The 12,564-nt window shown below is 39.5% G+C and overlaps 1 protein-coding gene across 3 annotated transcripts in view; it reads right to left on the bottom strand.

Annotated features, from left to right (window-relative positions):
* METTL15 (methyltransferase 15, mitochondrial 12S rRNA N4-cytidine) overlaps positions 1-12,564 on the bottom strand; it is a 197,243-nt gene that overhangs the window by 100,677 nt on the left and 84,002 nt on the right. Inside the window, exon 1 of one of the 3 annotated variants that reach the window (XM_075837729.1) lies at positions 221-321. The exons of the other annotated variants lie outside the window; for them this stretch is intronic. The gene's annotated coding sequence lies outside the window, so the exon portion shown is untranslated. Of the gene's footprint in view, positions 1-220; positions 322-12,564 lie in introns of those variants that run through there. 3 annotated transcript variants of the gene reach the window in all.

The following is a 12,564-nucleotide window of genomic DNA, read 5'->3' as shown; positions in this document are numbered from 1 at the left end:
AACCAGCAGATTTTACAAAAAATCTCAGGATTTTAGATGCAGAAAGTAAAGCAACAGGACAGAGAAAAAAAAAAAAAAAAAAAAAAAAAAAAAAAGAACACTAGTCCAGAACAGATTCACACACAATGGTTGTGTTCTCACTTCTTGAGATCTGATCCAGCTTCTCAAAAAAATAAAAAAGGGTTTTTAAGAATTAGGCCTAAGAGGCACGTGAGATGACCTGGATTCCCTTGGTGGTGGACACCCAGAAAGTTGGATTCTTCGACCTCTTGAATGGATGTTAAAAACGTCATAGCCCATTAGTTTCTTCTTCAGTAGCCATCGTTCAGGTGGTCTTCTAGACACTCATGATGCACTGCAAATTTACAAATCGACAGTGGGAGATGCAGCATGAGACAGGGATGTCTGATTGACAAACAATATGATGCCACAACCTGCTCATATAGAGCTCTGTTACCCTCTATCATCTATCCCCTGCTTCATGCTAATAGAAAGGAGATGGAACGGAGTATAACTGCGAGATCAGACTACATAGGAGTTGTTTGTAGTCTGTAACTATGGAGACACATAGGTCTGCATAGGAGCTGTATATTCAAAATGGTAGGATATATTAAGAATATATGCAACATTGTTTTTTTTTTCTATTTGGAAAAATTAGAACACACAAAGCAAAAATGGTTGCAAAGATGGCCATACCCTCGTATGTGCATTTTAGACTGCTGCAAAACATAGGACCATTTTTTTGGGCTGATATTGAGCATTCTATGCTAAAATAAAAGGCTGATCCTATACTATTTTCTATGACAATATATAAAAAAAGAATCATTATCTAATATATTTTGAAAATCTCAAAGACAATTTTTCGTTAACAAATCCACTTTGAGAGAAATTTTTAACTTCTTTTACATACAGATGACACTTTTTTGCTTTAACAGCTTATTTGATGGTGTTTACATAGGCCCACAAAACAGATTTACATGATTAATGGTGTAAAAAAAGAAATTTATGTGGTTTACCACCTGCCCAAAAGAAAAGTATTTGTGGGGGAGTGAATAAACTTTGCTATAACGAATTTGATGATGAATCATCAATTTTAAAAAGGACATGAATATTATAAAGTAAATTAGATGAAGTCAATATAAAAACTATGATTATAATATTAATACAGAAACATATTTATAATTCGGAATCCAATAATTCAGAACTTGCTTTCTTAAATTAGGCACGACCAAAACCAAGATTAAAGCTTTATTCTCACGAAGGTGGTCTTGACAGCGTGGTGTCAGTTTTAAAAACGGACAGCACACTGACCCATGCAATTCAATGGGGCAAATTACACATCATATGTCATTTGCAAGAAACTCACAGCATGTCCTTATTCTGGTCTGTTTTTGCGGATCAGACTGACATATTAAAGTCTATGTGTTCATAAAATAACAGATAGCACACAGCGTTAGGGATGCACGATGCATCAAAACTTCGATACTGTTTTGATACGGTTCATCCCCAAACGGTTCGATACCGCGGTTTCATGTATTTCGATACGAAGCTGCGCCGCCGCACAGCTCAGTATAGTAACACATGAATGAGAGCGCGGCTGCAGCTGTGTGATACAGTCATTGCCGGGCTCCTGAGTCCTGACAAGTGCGCGCCGTCAGGATGAGGTAATGCTGCCGGCGCTGAACTAATGATTGCTGGCACTGAAGACAGAACATGGCAGCCGCACTGCAAAACACCCCCGTGTACTCTCTTCAGTGCGTGTGCCGCCGCTCATTAGTTTAGCGCCAGCCGCATCACCTCATGCTGACCGCGCGCGCACTACCTGTCAGAAGCGGGGCAATGGCTGTATTACACAGCCGCAGCCCCGCTCTATAACGGCAGCGATCAGAGAAACCTCTCATCTCCGCCGCTGTTCCCCTGAATGCTGCGATCACAGCGGACTGCAGAATTCAGGGGAAAGTGAGAAGGGGGGATGCCTGTGTACTATCCGTACACAGGCTAATGTACTGTAATATAGATATATGCCAGTACATTAAAGTTTAAAAATAAAGTAAAAACAAACAAAAAAATATACACATACGCCTTTTTTTTTTTTTTACAATAAACATTAGAATAAAGTCTCAGTATATAAAACATACATATTCGGTATTGGCGCGGTCGTAATAACCTGCATAATAATTTGTCTGCGTCATTTATGATGTGTACGCTGTAAAAAAATAAAATAAAAACTTTTCACTTATTAATGTAAGGCACGAGGTGTGATGATGAATTTAACCTCCATGTGCCTCACATTAATAGTAATTAACCCCATCATGTACCTAACACCTTAACCCATTATGATGGAGAGACATGATGGAGTTAATTACTATTAATGTGAGGCACGTGGAGGTTAAATTCATCATCACACCTCGCGCCTCACATCAGAAAATGGACTAACTTTTTTTTTTTTATTACTGTTGGCAAAGTATCGAAATCGCAATACTAAACGAAGTATCGGTATCGAAGTCCAAATTCTGGTATCGCGATATCCTTACACAGCGTGTGCCGTCCGTTCTTTGCAAAACAATTGCTAAAGAAATTTAAAAAAAAAAAGAAAAGTGAAAACAAAAATTGCTTGTAGAGCAGAAAGAAAATTGACAATACAAAACATGTATTTGTAATGCCTTAGGCCTCATGAACACAAACGTAATTTTCATCCGTAATTATGGAATCCGTATTTATGGATGAAATTGCTGACCCATTCATTTCTATTGGCTACAGACATCTTTCCGTATATTCATGGATGAGTGTCCGGGCCGTAGAAATGATCCGCAAATTATAGAACATGTCCTATTCTTGTACGGATTCGCCCATAGAAGTCTATAGGTGCTTCTGCAATTGCAGACGGCTACAGATGTGTATCCATAGCCGCCGGATCTGTATTTTCAGACAGTAAAAACCCTTAAAGTCGTGCGCATGAGGACTTATATTTTTTTCTTTCGGTGGGCACAGCACCAGGGGCCAATTAAAACATTTGGGCAAGGCCCTGTCCACATCACAATGTTTGTTTACATATAGCACGTATGTCGGGAGCTTTCCTAACACACACTAAACGTAAAACACAAATTGTGATGTGAAAAGGGCCTTATACAGATGTTTTAATTGGCCCTTGTGCTGTGTCCATGGGGCTACATTGTCAGATGGAGGCCAAAAGAGTGTACCTTTTGGCTTCTGTCTAGCCAGTATACATCAGTTTAGCACAAAAAAAAAAAAAAAAGGGAAGGAATAGCGTAATAGACTACGCTATTCCATCCCACAAAGTCCAGTAAAGGACCCCAGGGCTGTCTGTTCTGTTTGCCTGCTATTAGGGCACACTATGTGCTGCCCTAACAGCAGCCTGTGTCATAAGGACACAGTATGATGTATCAGCATACAAGAGTATGCGAATACATTATAAGTAAAAAATAGAGTTGTAAGTAAAGTTATCCCTTAATGGAATTCTTTGAAAAATTAAATAAATACAAAAAAAGTAATTTTGCATAAATTATATTTTATTGCCCCTACACTAAATAAAAACAAAAAAACTACACATATATTAGGTATCTAAATGACCGTAATAACCTGATTAATCGAATGGGTTATTTAGCATGAAACTTAAACGGGATAAAAAATAAACCAAAAAAACGATGCAGAGAATCGCTTTTTCCTATACTCAAGCCGTAAAAATATTTTTTTCCTACCTCCAAACTGTGAAAAAAAATAACACAATTTCTCCCACATAAAACAAGGCTTCATATGGCCACGTCAATGAAAAAATAAAGTCATGGCTGCTGAAACGCAGAGAGGTAAAAACTGAAAAATGGAGCTGGTCATTAAGACCTTTTCAGGCCGGGTCATTAATGGGTTGAATTTCCTTTAAAACACTTTATGGGTAAATATCATGAAATATGGTCCGGTATAAACTATAACCCGAAAGTGCAAGAAATCCATCAGATTTGGATTTGTTGTGAGGGGGTCGCAACGTGGCAACATTGACTTTCATTCCGTGCGATGCACAGGGGCATACAGCGATCTTTGGCCATGCGACTTATGTCTCACCCAAAGTCGCCGTGTAACTCTAGCATAACTTTAGTGCTCTCCTTACAGATCCTGGAAAGAGAGAGCGGGCCACACGTGGGTACATGAATGACCATGGACAAGTCTGATAAATGCAGCCATATCTGGGGGTCAGAATTGTAGAGGTCTGTCCGTTTTATTCGCTGCATTTTACTTCACTTTATTATGAACGGTTTGTGCATGTCAGCCAAGTGTGAACTTAGAATTCACTGAATAATTTTGGAGACAATCATAACTTACTGAGCTGCCGGTAAAGTTTCCCCCCCCACCTAACAAACATACAATTGGTCGAGGCTCTGCTTAAAATAATAGGGAGGTACCTACCACATGCACGGCACCTTCGCTATAAAGATACTGTGGATATGGTCAAGTGGTAAACTACACGGCACAGTGTTTTGGAGTCCAGACAGAAGTCCGAAGCGCCATTCAGTAGATGTAGGATAAGGATTACCTGCTGGTATGTTGGTTCGTCTTCATACTAGGATCCGTTTATCAGTTTATTCTGGTTCATTATTTCTTCTATAGCTACAAGTTTCTAGTATATTTAAGTCATCGAATGTCGATTTTAGCTGTGGATAGAGGACATGTTGACTTTAACCGGTTCAGATATAGGGTAATTCAGCCCTCTTATAGTGACTATTGGCCGTGCTGGGTTTAGTTAGACCCAGCAGCAGGCTGCCACGGACGGCATCCCGGCGATCACGTGACCAGTCACATGATCACCGGGACCAATCTATTCTATACACAGCGCTAATTGAGCTCCATCATCGATCGCCAGCTAAAACCTACGCTGTATATCTGTTATGGCATGGGTTTTAAGGACCCCAACTGCTGGACTTTTATATACAGCCAGCGGTCGGAAACTGGTTAAACACCGCTGTTGTTTTTAGCTCACTGCTGTGACCCATCAATATGTACATTTCCAACAACCCGACCATACTGCAAGAAAAAAAACAAAAACTCTTATTTATAGCTCTCCATTCCCTAATTCTGAGAATTTGCCCAACTCTTAGTCCTGTGTATTCCGGCGGCGGACTAGTTAAAGGCATCATGCTGTGTTACTCAGGTAAAAATCACTAACGCTCCACGTCAGAATGATTTAAGAACAGCCGATTAGTTTTATGGAAAGCCTTCTTTTTATCTTAAGCAAGAAATATATATATATATATATATATATATATATATATATATATATATATATTATCATATATAGTTTTAAAGCAAATATGCCAGCATGTGTTTAACTTGCTGCCTTGTTCTCTGGCCTGACAATGAGCTGCCCCCTGTGAATAGATGTACTACAGGATTTAATCAAAGGATTAAGGAGGGCTTTCATCTCAGGCCACCAATTTCACCTTGGCAATCAGTCAAGATCACACTAAACATGAGACCCAGTAGGTCATAGGGATGCATTACAATCAGATCTAGACGTTATATAATGTTAGGCGCCACTGATATACTGCCAAATATATGATCTATATACCAAACCTCCATACAGCATCTTACAACTATGTCTCAGTAAGGCCGGGTTCCCACGTAGCATAAACGCTGCGGAATTTCCGCAACGGAATTCCGCAGCATTTACAGTAGCAGCAAAGTGAATGAGATGTAGAATATTTTATGCCAACGCTGCGGAAAAAACCCAGCAGCATAAACGTTAATAAATTGACCTGCAGTACGGAATTTTATTCTGCAGCATGTCAATTTACGATGCATTTTTGTTGATTTTCTGTTGCGGGTTTTCCCCCTTGAATTCAATGGGGCAAAACCCGCAACAGAAAGTCAAGTGTTGCGACTTTTGCGGTCGTAAGTGCAGCGATTACGCTGCAAATACCGCAACGGGAATTTTTTTTTAATCATATTTACCGAGAACGCTCTCCTTCTTCCTGAAGTCCGGCCTCCTGGGATAACGTTTCATCCCAGGTCACCGCTGCAGCCTATCACAGGCTGCAGCGTCACATGGCCTGCAACATCATCGTGGGGGGCCGGACTACAAGCAGAGAAGAAAGACAGAGTAAGTATCAACATATTTTTTTTCCAGCGCTGCTTTCCGCAGCAGAAATTCCATCTGAAAAACCGCACCATAATGTGGTGCGATTTTTCAGATGGACGGTGCTGTGGGTTCGAAGTCGGTTATGCTGCCCAGTTTTACTTTTACGCAGCGTACCTGACCCGTGGAAATCAGGCCTAAATGTATTTCATTCATAAAACGCTGATTGACCAGTTTGTATGTGTACTTGAATAATAGTGCCACTTAAAGATTTTATTGCAAGATGCTAAACTGTGCCAGTCTTTAGCACATCAGCTGTTGGTAATGGTATAGTGAATAGATTATCAGTGGGTGCACCACAGGGTCCTCCAAATCGTGGTTCAGAGGCTTCAGATTACTATCACTAAAGCAGCCAGATGAGCAATTCAGCAATATTCATTAAAAATGTCCAATAGTTTTGTGTATGCAGCTCCTATGAAGACTTATGTGTCTCCATTATATGACCTAGTAACAAGTCCTCTTTAGATGACCCTAGAAGGCCCATTTCACTTATGAAAATTGTCCCAAATTTTCAGTTTAAAGGGGTTTTCCCGATTCTATACTGATAATGCTTAATCCGTGTATAAATAAAAAGTTCTACAACTTTCTATTATATTTTGTTTCAATTTTTTACCATAGTCAAGAGATTAATTTGCTGTCAGTGAATGAGAACACTGTTGATTACATTCAGAGGCAGAAAACCCATACAGATCTAGTCCTGCTCTCAACTGAGATGTGGATACAATTGTATCCAGTCTAGTACAATGGTAAAGGATGTTTCAGGAGTGTCCCTTTAATATCATTAATGACTGGAATTGCACTTTTATTACATCAAACTGTCTGATTTCTGCTTTAAGCAAATGTCCACCCTTGAAAACAATTTTTTATTTTCAAATCTAAAAACAGTAGGTGTAAAAATTTTGGAATTACTTTTTTAAATACATATTTATAGCAGTAAGAGCTCTTTTTTCTGATTCAGAGCTCCAAATCCCCTGCATTAACAATAAAGGGGTTTTCCCAGAGACATTTACGACATATTCACAGGATATGTCATAAATGTCAGATAGATGTGGATCCCAGAGGAAGCAACTATCGCTAGAACAGGGCCCCCTAAACCCCATTCTTCCGGTTTGTGTTGTGGTTGAAGCGTGTGATTTCCAATTACCCGTTATTCCCATAGTAGTAAATAGCAGTTATGGAAGCAGTGTAGCCTGCGAGCTACGAGGTTTCCGTAACTACTATTCAATTCTATGGGACTTACGGAAACCGCGTAGCTCAGCGAGTTAAGCTATTTCCGTAATTCATGGTTGGAAATCACGCGCACAACACCGATCAGTAGAACAGGGTTTAGGGGGCTCCATTGTAGCGATCGGTGCGGGTCCCAGAGGTGGGATGAGCATCTGACAGTTATGACATATCCTGTGAATATACAAAATATTAGTATAAGAAATATAAGAATCCAATATGGAAAAAAATCGTAGGTGTTTATTCATTGGGATGGGTGAATAAACACCTAAAAAATTTTGCCATATTGGATGCGGTCTTTGAATATTTTGTCTATTGAGAAATATCCGGATTGGGTTTTCGGATAAAGAATTTGCATCCAGCTGTCTTTGAAGTGGGAAGTTCCTGTGCACTTTTCTTTTATAATATCCTGCGAATATGTCATAAATGTCTCTGATGGGAAAAAGCCCTTAAAGAGGTTGTCACCACATTATAAGTGGCCTATCTTCTACATAATGTGATCGTAGATGTAGATTACAGCAGTGTTTTTTTATTTAGAAAAACTATCATTTTTGACAGAGTTATGACCTATTTTAGCTTTATGCTAATGAGTTTCTTAATGCCCAACTGGGCGTGTTTTACTTTTTGACCAAGTGGGCATTGTGGAGAGAAGTGTATGACACTGACCAATCAGCGTCATACACTTCTCTCCATTCATTTACTCTGGACATACACACACATTAACGTTACTCAAGTGACCTGACAATGAATAGACATCACTACCAGCCAGGATGTGATGTTTATGTCTATTCAGAATCCTGACACTTCGCTAACGTTTGTGGTTGATTTACAGCACAGCAAGCGTAATCTCGCTATAAATGACAGCTTAAAGCGTAATCTCGCGAGACTGCGCTTGCTGTGCTGTAAATAAACCACAAACGTTAGCGAAGTGTCAGGATTTTGAAAAGACTTCATGTCCTGGCTGGTAGTGATGTCTATTCACTGTCAGGACACTTGAGTAACGTTAATGTGTGTGTATGTGGCTGCACATAGTGATCTAGTAAGATCACTATGTGCTGTGTAAATGAATGGAGGGAAGTGTATGACGCTGATTGGTCAACGTCATACACTTCTCTATACAACGCCCATTTGGTCAAAAAGTAAAACACGCCCAGTTGGGCATTAAGAAAGTCTCTAGCTGTAGGCAATTCTGGTTGCCTACAGCTACCACTAGAGGGAGCTAATAGCTAACTCTATACCAATTAAACTTTCAAGCTAGGTGTTGACCATGGCGGCCATTTTGAAGTCGGCCTTTTTGTATCCAACTTTAGTTTTTTCAATGGGAAGAGGGTCATGTGACATCAAACTTATCGAGAATTTCACAAGAAAAACAATGGTGTGCTTGGTTTTAACGTTACTTTATTCTTTCATGAGTTATTTACAAGTTTCTGACCACTTATAAAATGTGTTCAAAGTGCTGCCCATTGTGTTGGATTGTCAATGCAACCCTCTTCTCCCACTCTTCACACACTGATAGCAACACCGCAGAAGAAATGCACATACAGAGATGGAATACGGCACATACATCCCCATAGAGAATGCGAACGGGAGCCGTTCCATTCACTATAGCGTACGCCGTCTGTGTGGGAACGGCGCATGCGTCGCTCCCACACAGTCCAAAAGGAAGGTCTTCGGCAGAGCGACATCCGGCGCCATTTTCATGTGGACCGGAAGCTGTGGGTGGACAGTAAGATGACTACTTCGGGTCGCGGCTTCCGTCCATATGTTCAGAAGCAAGGACTAGAAGCGGAGACAGCGGCGGCAGGAGCAGGTAAGTTATGTTTGTGTGTGTATATGTCCGTGTTATACTGTGTGATTACCACTGTATCTAATCCTCCTACACTGTGCATTCGCTCAAAAAATGGCGGCACAAGGTGTAGGAGGTTTGAACATTCAACCCCCTCCTTTCTCCTGGCACTAGCCAGGATAAAAGAGGGGGGATTGTTTGAGGACACTAGAGCGAGTGTGTCTTCTCTAATTTTGCAGCATAAAGCAATGAGGTTGCTTTACCACATGCCAATGCTGCAATTTTGGGAATTGCTCCTTCTAGTGACCAGCACATGGAAATGTTATAAATTAGAATCTAATTTATAATATTTCCTGACTTGTGAAAAAAATTAAAAAATTAGAACAATGTGTAATCATTTATATATTAACAGTTTAACAACAAAAAAAAATATAATTTCTAGTGACACATTCCCTTTAATGCTTTGTCTATACACTGGATTTGGAGCTTTGTATCAGTAAAATGGAGCTCCGACAATCATAAATACATATTAAGAAGTTAAATCAGCACAGAATGTTGGATCTCCAATTGAGCTTGGGTTAAAAGGTGGCTTTTATTTTAAGACTAATGTATTTTATGAACACCTGATGAATATACATCTAATCTTTTATATTTTTGGGCTACACTACCGAGTAGTTAGGATTTATACCATACAATATTAATCTTGAAAATCAGGTATTTGATTTTTCTTCCCAAAATTCTTTTTGGGGAAACTTTCACTACAGTAAACAGTGTCAATAAGTCCCTGAGCATCGGTTCAATACTTATTCCATAGTATCACGTTGAAGTTACCCGTAGGAAAGGGAAATAATAATTATCGTCCCCCTCACTCTCTTACTTGTCTGCTCCTCATCCATCATCACCTGTAACTGTTTGCAAATGCTTCAATTTGACATTGTGACAGACATCTATTTCTCATAGTGATACATTTCTTCAGTTTACCTATGAATTATTCCAACGGCAACAGACAGAAATATAGATTGTGTCTTAGTTTACTGAAACAATCTTGTCTGGAAATAACTTGATTCGGAAATGTGTTCTGCTGCCTTGTGATTACTCAATCCCCTCGGTCTGTGAATGTACGTATGGAAAGGTTACAAAATAGATGTTGGACACATGAATGGTCCTTTAAAGAACACTATAATCTTACTCAATCTGTTTTACATTAGGTATAATCATCAGGTAATATACTGGTCCTTCTCAATGAATTAGATTATCATCAAAAAGTTTATTTATTTCAGTAATTCAATTAAAAAAGTGAAACTCATATTCTATAGATTCATTACACACAGTGATCTATTTCCAGCATTTTTTTTCTTTTAATGTTGAGGATTATGGTAAGTTAAAGAAAACCCAAAATTTAGTGTCTCAGAAAATGAGAATATTATATAAGCCCAATTTCAAAAATGATTTTTAATACAGAAATGTTGTCCTATTGAAAAGCATGTACAGTATATGCCCTCAATACTTGGTCGGGGCTCCTTTTGCATGAATTACTGCATCAATGCGGCATGGCATGGAGGAGATCAGCCTGTGGCACTGCTGAGGTGTTATCAATGCGGCGTGGCATGGAGGCGATCAGCCTGTGGCACTGCTGAGGTGTTTTGGAAGCCCAGGTTGCGTTGATAGCGGGCTTCAGCTCGTCTGCATTGTTGGGTCTGCTGTCTCATCCTCTTAATACCCCATAGATTCTCTATGGGGTTTAGGCCAGGCGAGTTTGCTGGCCAATCAAGCTCAGTGATACTGTGGTTGTTAAACCTGGTATTGGTACTCTTGGCAGTATGGGCAGGTGCCAAGTCTTGCTGGAAAATGCAATCCGCATCTCCATAAAGCTTGTCAGCAGAGGGAAGCATGAAGTGCTCGGAAATTCCCTGGTAAACAGCTGCACTGACTCTGGACTTGATATAACACAGTGGACCAACACCAGCAGACGAAATGGCTCCCCAAATCGTGTGTGTGGTGTGTGGTGTGTGGTGTGTGGTGTGTGGTGTGTGTGTGTGTGTGTCTCTCTTGAAGCACTGACTCCAGCCGCAGTCCACTTCTTGTGAATTTCCCCCAGATTCTTGAATGGCCTATTATTGAAAATCCTTTCATGCCTGCGGTTATCCCTGTTGCTTGTGCACCTTTTTCTACCACACTTTTACCTTCCTCTCAACTTTCCATTAATATAGTTGGATACAGCACTCTGTGAACAGCTGCTTCTTTAGCAATGTCCTTTTGTGGCTTACCATCCTTGTGGAGGGTGTCAATGACTGTCTTCTGGACAAATGTCAAGTCAGCAGTCTTCCCCATGATTGTGTAGCCTACTGAACCAGACCTTTGAACCATTTAAAGGCTTAGGAAACCTTTGCAGGTGTTTTGTGTTGATTAGCTGATTAGAGTGTGACACTATGAGTCTACAATCTTGAACGGTTACCCAATATCCTAATTTTCTGATAGACTAAATTTTGGGTTGTCATTAACTGTTAGCCATAATCATCAACATTAAATGAAAAAAAATGCTCGAAATAGATCACTCTGTGTGTAACGAATGAATGCTGCTATTTTGCTCGAAACACAATGATGGCTTTTAGGATATAATTGGTAAAAAGTACAGGACGAAAGCAGGGGGGGCGCCTAGGGCAATGTGTACAACTGATAATTACTATGCATGAAACCAATTCTGGACAATTCCGTACCCTTGTGATAACATGTAGCAGCCGGGTTGATCAATGAATGGAGTCGTACTCAATGTCCAAAGTCTCCACTGTCGCATTTACAAGGCAATATAAGGATCAGCAGCTACTATAAGCTCCGAATTTTCCATTTATTCTGTTTAAAAATACAGTTTGAGTGACATGTTACGTTTTATGATGATTGTAGTTGAAAACCAAATCTACTGGCATGCAATACAGCAGCAACAGACTATAACTGGTCCATGAATGTGAGTGTACATACATAAAGAGGTCCAGGATAGTGAAAAAACCCACACACATAGTACAAGCGTAGCATAAAAGTTGTTAAAGGATTTACTTATACTTATTTTTTTACAGAGACCACCTTAAAATAACAAAAAAAACAACAAAAAAATGACCCATCAAAATGAGTCTGGATGACATTATATTACAAGTCATATGTACTATATTACTGGAGATGTGTCACTGATCCAGGGATTTATTCTGATATTTGGAGTTAGGATTTTTTTTTTCTCAACTTGATGCTGAAAATTGGATTTTTCCTTAGGGGTTTTCTTGCCTTCCTCTGGATCAACAATTTTTTAAAAATAATAAAAATACACTACACATCTGGTTGATGTTATTTTGACAAAACCGAAAAACGTGGCAAGCTGCATTTTTCTGTCTAGTCAAAAAACAATATCCAGACGTATACG

The sequence above is a fragment of the Rhinoderma darwinii genome, chromosome 9 (genome assembly GCF_050947455.1).
Source record: "Rhinoderma darwinii isolate aRhiDar2 chromosome 9, aRhiDar2.hap1, whole genome shotgun sequence".
Taxonomy (NCBI): domain Eukaryota; kingdom Metazoa; phylum Chordata; class Amphibia; order Anura; family Rhinodermatidae; genus Rhinoderma; species Rhinoderma darwinii.
The sequence above is the reverse complement of the archived record's forward strand: the minus strand, read 5'-3'. Positions and strand labels throughout refer to the sequence as shown.